Source organism: Triticum aestivum, chromosome 1A (assembly GCF_018294505.1).
Source record: "Triticum aestivum cultivar Chinese Spring chromosome 1A, IWGSC CS RefSeq v2.1, whole genome shotgun sequence".
NCBI lineage: Eukaryota > Viridiplantae > Streptophyta > Magnoliopsida > Poales > Poaceae > Triticum > Triticum aestivum.
This window is the reverse complement of record NC_057794.1, coordinates 422573382-422579389: the sequence shown is the minus strand read 5'-3', so window position 1 is coordinate 422579389 and position 6008 is coordinate 422573382.

Here is a 6008-nt window from a genome sequence, read left to right as displayed (position 1 = left end):
GCGTGGGTCCTGATACATCTTAGTACTACCGGGATGAATGGTGAGAGGGGATTCATGAGCCTCCTTAAGGATCAACTGCCGTAGATGCTGGTTCTTGGGAACCACTAGACGGTTCTCAAAGTACACAACACCATGATCATTTGTGGAGAAACAACTAGCACCTCCGCTAGCAATGTTCTCTTTGATTTTAGATATTCCCTTATCTCGCTTTTGGGCAGCGATGATTTGATCCGTAAGAGTAGGTTTTGCCACCAAGGTGGAAAGAAAACCTTGAGGTACAATGTGAAGGTTTAGCTTCCGAAATTCCTCATGGAGAAGCGGTTGACTTTGTTGTAACATCAGGTTGTTACAATAAGATTTACGACTTAGCGCATCAGCCATGACGTTGGCTTTCCCTGGGGTGTAGGTTATTCCTAAGTCGAAGTCTGTGATCAACTCAACCCAACGTCTTTGCCTGAGATTCAGATCCGGTTGGGTGAAAATGTACTTCAGACTTTGGTGATCAGTGAATATTTCGCAACGGTTACCGAGGAGGTAATGTCGCCAGGTTTTAAGTGCATAGACTACGGCTGCAAGCTCTAGATCATGAGTAGGATAATTCTCCTCATGTGGGTGCAATTGCCGTGAAGCGTAGGCAATTACATGTCGATCTTGCATAAGGATGCAACCTAGTCCTTGTCGCGAGGCGTCGCAGTAGATAACAAAGTCTTTGGAGAAGTCTGGCGGTACCAGTACGGGAGCAGAAGTCAGGCGTCTTTTCAGTTCCTGAAAGCTGTGCTCACATTGTGGAGTCCATTCGAACTTTTTATCTTTCTTGAGGAGTTCGGTTAAAGGTTTAGCAACTTTGGAGAAGTTTTCGACAAAGCGACGGCAATAGCTCGCTAAGCCTAGAAAACTCCGAACTTGCTTGACCGATTCAGGTGGAGTCCAATTAAGAACGGCTTGAACTCGCTCAGGGTTAACAGCAATACCTTTACCAGATATTACATGACCCAGATAGGTCACTTCTGACAACCAGAATTCACATTTAGAAAATTTGGCATAAAGGCGATGCTCTCGAAGTTTCTGCAACACTAGCCTTAGATGTTCGGCATGTTCTTCCTCGTTCTTGGAGTAGATGAGTATATCATCGAGGTAAACCACGACGAATTTATCCAAATACTCCATGAAGATTGAGTTCATTAACCGAGAAAAGGTGGCTGGAGCGTTGGTTAAACCGAAGGACATGACGGTGTACTCGTATTGGCCATAACGAGTAACAAAGGCCGTTTTAGGAATGTCCCCGTTTCTGATTTTGATTTGATGGTAGCCCAACCTCAAATCCATCTTGGAGAAGACTGAGGATCCAGCGAGCTGATCATACAGGTCGTTGATCCTGGGAAGCGGATATTTGTTCTTGATTGTGACCAAATTGACAGGTCGGTAATCTACAACCATCCGGTCCGTACCATCCTTCTTCTTGACGAATAGGACGGGGCAAGCCCACGGAGAGGAGCTAGGTCGGATGAAACCCTTTTTCAAGGACTCATCGAGTTGTTTCTTAAGCTCGGCTAGTTCTAAGGGTGCCATCTTATAAGGTCTTCTAGCAATCGGAACGGTTCCTGGAATGAGGTCTATTACGAACTCAACATCCCTGTCAGGTGGAACACCTGGCAATTCCTCTGGAAAGACATCCGGGAAGTCACGGACTACCGGAACGTCCTCAAGGTCTGGCAAAGGGCTGGCGTTAAGAGAATATAATTGTCGCTTGGCTATTCGGGTCAAGACATTGACTATCTTCCCCGAAGGATGGGTGAGTTGAACAGTCCTAGAGAAGCAATCAATTTTGGCTTGATGAGCTGACATCCAGTCCATACCCAGAATGATATTAATGTCTGAAGATTTAAGGGCTATCAAAGACGCGAGGAAAACAAGTCTGTCGACTTGGATTTCATTTCCATGGCTTACTCTAGAAGTTTGCCACTTGGATCCCGGAGTTTGAATTACCATAGAGGTTGGCATATCACCGAATGCGACGTTGTGCAAACGAGCATAGTTTTCAGATATAAAAGAATGAGAGGCTCCTGTATCGAAAAGAACAGATGCCGGGTGGCAATTAACAAGAAGCGTACCGAGAACGACGTTGGGATCCTCTTGAGCTTCTTCGGCAGAGATACAGTTGACATGACCACGTGAAGCGGTAACCGGCTTGGCGTGGAATATTTTTCCTGTCGGCTTGCCACGGCCAACAGCTTTAGCAGATTGATTGGGGTTGGTCTGGGGACACTCACGCATATAGTGGCCAGATTCCCCACACTTGAAACAAGTCACGGAACTGGTACGTGGAGGAGCATTATTGGTTGGACCCCCATAGGGCTTGGCTGGAGCAGACTGTTGAACGGGGCGAGGCGCCTGGAAGGATGGCCTCGGTGTGAACCTGGGTGGCAGGGCGGTGTTGGGTACCCACACGCGGCGCTTCTGAGGACCAGCACCGGATGAGGAACCCATGTCACGGCCGTGCTTGCGTGTTGCGTCATAGTCAGTCTGACCAGTTTCAGCACTGATGGCTTTGTTGACAAGTTTCTGAAAAGATGTGCACTCATGCAGACGGAGGTCACGGCGAAGCTCAGGACTAAGGCCCTTACGGAACCTTGCTTGCTTCTTGGCGTCAGTAGAAACTTCCTCGGTTGCATATCGTGCGAGATTACCAAACTCCCTGCTGTAAGCATCCACAGAAAGTCGGCCTTGGGTGAAACTGCAAAATTCTTCACGTTTACGGTCCATGAGACCCTCCGGAATGTGATGTTCACGGAAAGCCTCGCTGAATTCAGCCCAAGTAGTGACATGGCCCGCTGGGCGCATAGCTCCATAATTCTCCCACCATAGACTGGCGGGGCCTTCAAGATGATATGCAGCAAAGGTGACCTTGTCGGCCTCCGCTACCAGCGCGGAACGCAGTTTGTGAGAGATACTGCGAAGCCAGTCATCAGCGTCGAGAGGCTCGACGGAGTGGTGGAACGTGGGTGGATGCAATTTGATAAAATCACTGAGTGACACCACGTTAGCCCTCTGATGGTGTGCTGTATTCTGTTCAATACGCTCCAACAAACGGTTGGTCTCCCGCTTGTTTCTCTTAGCTTCCATCATAACCTCGGCTAGTGAAGGAGGATGAGGCAGATTTTCATTCCTGCCTTCACTGCCTTCGGCCTGCTCTTGAGAAGCAGGGTTAGCGCGCGTGTTGACCATCCTAGGCAAACAAGACAATGATTTAGTCAGAATGATAAAATTCCGACATAGGATACAGAATGTAAGGAATAACTCGGAATGCAAGATGATCATCCGTATGACATGGTAGATACAGAAACTGCTTCTTTTATTCCATCGTCATACACACCATACAGAGTTTAGTACAAGACCAAACAAAGTACTATTACGGTGAAAAGAGGATTACATCTCACCGGAGGCATCCCAAGCTCCTATACATTATTTTTCTACACCTCCGGAAAGAGTACAAGCTAGGTCATATCCCACGAGTCACGCGGGACGATAGACGACACAGCTAGTGCGAACTAGTGATACTATCACTAACTCAGACCGATCCGTAGTAGTCCTCGTAGAAGTCACCTCCATAGCCTGGAAGCTCAACATGATCATCCGGAAACAGACGATCTTGCGGAGTTTGTGGACCATAGGGGCTAGGATGAGGCCTTGGACCAACAGACGGTGGCCTGCGGGGACCGCGAGGTGGGGTGATGCCTCCTACATCACGCCAAACCATCACGTCTGGCAGAGCAGATCTCACAGGATAGAGATCGCGCATATCTGAATATCCAGCTTGCACCGCCGGTGCGAACCGAGTCAAAGTGGCCCAGTGGTCAGCACGGGTATTGAAGAGCTCTAACCTTAAGGCCCGATTTTCACGGTCCTTATCCTCGAGCATCTCAGCAGTGGTGCGAGTCCGTGAATCCTCCTGAGTGGGGTCAGCATAGATAGCTTGGAGATACCCTTGTGCTCCCGGAAGTGATCCTGGCATATACCGGAAATCAGAGTCCCGAAATAGTCCAGATCTGACTCGCATAATGGTCATCATAGAGTAGGCGGCGTCCTGCACAGCCATCTCAATAGTAACCCCGAGTCCATAGGAGCAGTGAAGAGGCTCGGTGGATCCAGGATAAGATGGAAATATCCTGACAGTGCAGAGATACTGGCTTTGATTAAAGTCTCGGAATTGCTCTTCGACCGTGTACTCAGGATACCAGCGGTATCCAGCCTCAGTCATTACCCTGACCAACTTGGCAGTATGGCCGGGTACATCTAGGCATCGAGTCAGGCGAACCACTTGATTGAGGTCGCGAGTGGCCATCTGAAAGCACAATCATAATGCAAGGGCATTAGAATTTCTAGCAAAATTTCGGCAGCATAACAGCTGTAAATGCTCAAGAAGGATTTTGAGACATTTGACAAAGGATTTCGTACACACTCAATCATCATCATATCAAGTTCTGAATCCATTCTAACAACATAATGTGGTAGTAGAACTGAACTAGGCTTGTATCCATCAAACTTATAAGGTACTACTGATTAGTAACACGTGATCCTGATAGAGAGAATAGGTCCTAATTCCTTATCCCCGGTAGAAGAATGGACTGACTCAGATCAGAATGTCATAAGATAAAGGAGTAAAAAGAGCCTTACGTTCCATCCCACAAACAATTCCCCTACATATAACTAAAGAATTTCTAGACTCAACATCGACCAGTTTGGCTTGGAGAACCTACAGGCAGTCCGGCTCTGATGCCAACGCTGTCAGGACCCCGACTCGATGTCACATCGATCTAGCCGGTAACACCTCATATCACTTTGCGGCCTCACGCACGGTATCCCCACGGGTGTCGCCTTACCTTTGCCCGGGACCGTTTGCGCCTTTTGGCTCACGTATATGATAGTGTCGCTAGCATCCATATGATAAAGAGCCCGGGCTGACATGACTAGTCGTAAACCCAAAGTGGCACAGACTTACAGGGACAGGCATCCATGACCCAGCTTCGAACGTGTCGGTCATCAGCAAGTGGGTCCGGGCTGTAGCACTGGGCTAGCAGGACTCCGGTAAACCGGGCTGTAGCGGGCTAACAGGACTCCGGTACTCAAAGCGTGACATTTCCCCGAAGGGACAGACACAGGAACGAAGAAGGACACATGCCGGCCAGCCTAAGTGTTCCAGAGCAGTAGCAAGCTACCATGGCTCAGCGGTAACACTAGGAGACATTTCCCGGTAAGAGAGGCTACTAAAGATAAACAACTAGATAGTCAGATCCCACACATACCAAGCATTTCAATCATACACACAATATGCTCGATATGTGCAAATACAACGAAGCATCACAACATGACTCTACGACACAAGTACTTTATTTAAGGCTCAGGGAGCCATACATAACATACACAAAGGTACGGGTCTCACGACCCAACATACAAGTCATACAGTCATACAAACCAGCAGCGGAAGTAACTTGTCTGAGTACAGACAACTAGTAAAATAAAGAGGCTTGGAAAGCCTAGCTATACTACGTGGTCCTTCACAAGCTCAGGGTCACCACCTGGGTCTTTAGCCTACTCGTTGATGTCAACGTCTACATAGAACCCATCAGAAGGGGTTGCAGCGTCTTCTGTAAAAATGTAAATTATAGCAACATGAGTACAAAGGTACTCAGCAAGACTTACATCAGATCCTACATACATGCTTAGTATCAAGAAGGGTTGGTGGAGTTATTGCAGCAAGCCAGCTTTGACTCTTGGCTAGACTATCCTACGATACTCCAACTTGAAATGGTTTTGCGCACACGAGTCCACTACTCACCAATTCAATACACTACCGAGGATCCACCTCCGTCTTCCTACGGAAGAGCCATCCTCGGCACTCACACTTATCTTGAGGCTTTTAGTAGTTTCCATTTACTTGTCTATGAACTGCATAGGCAACCAAGTAGTCCTTTACCGCGGATGCGGCTATTCGAATAGATTATGATAAC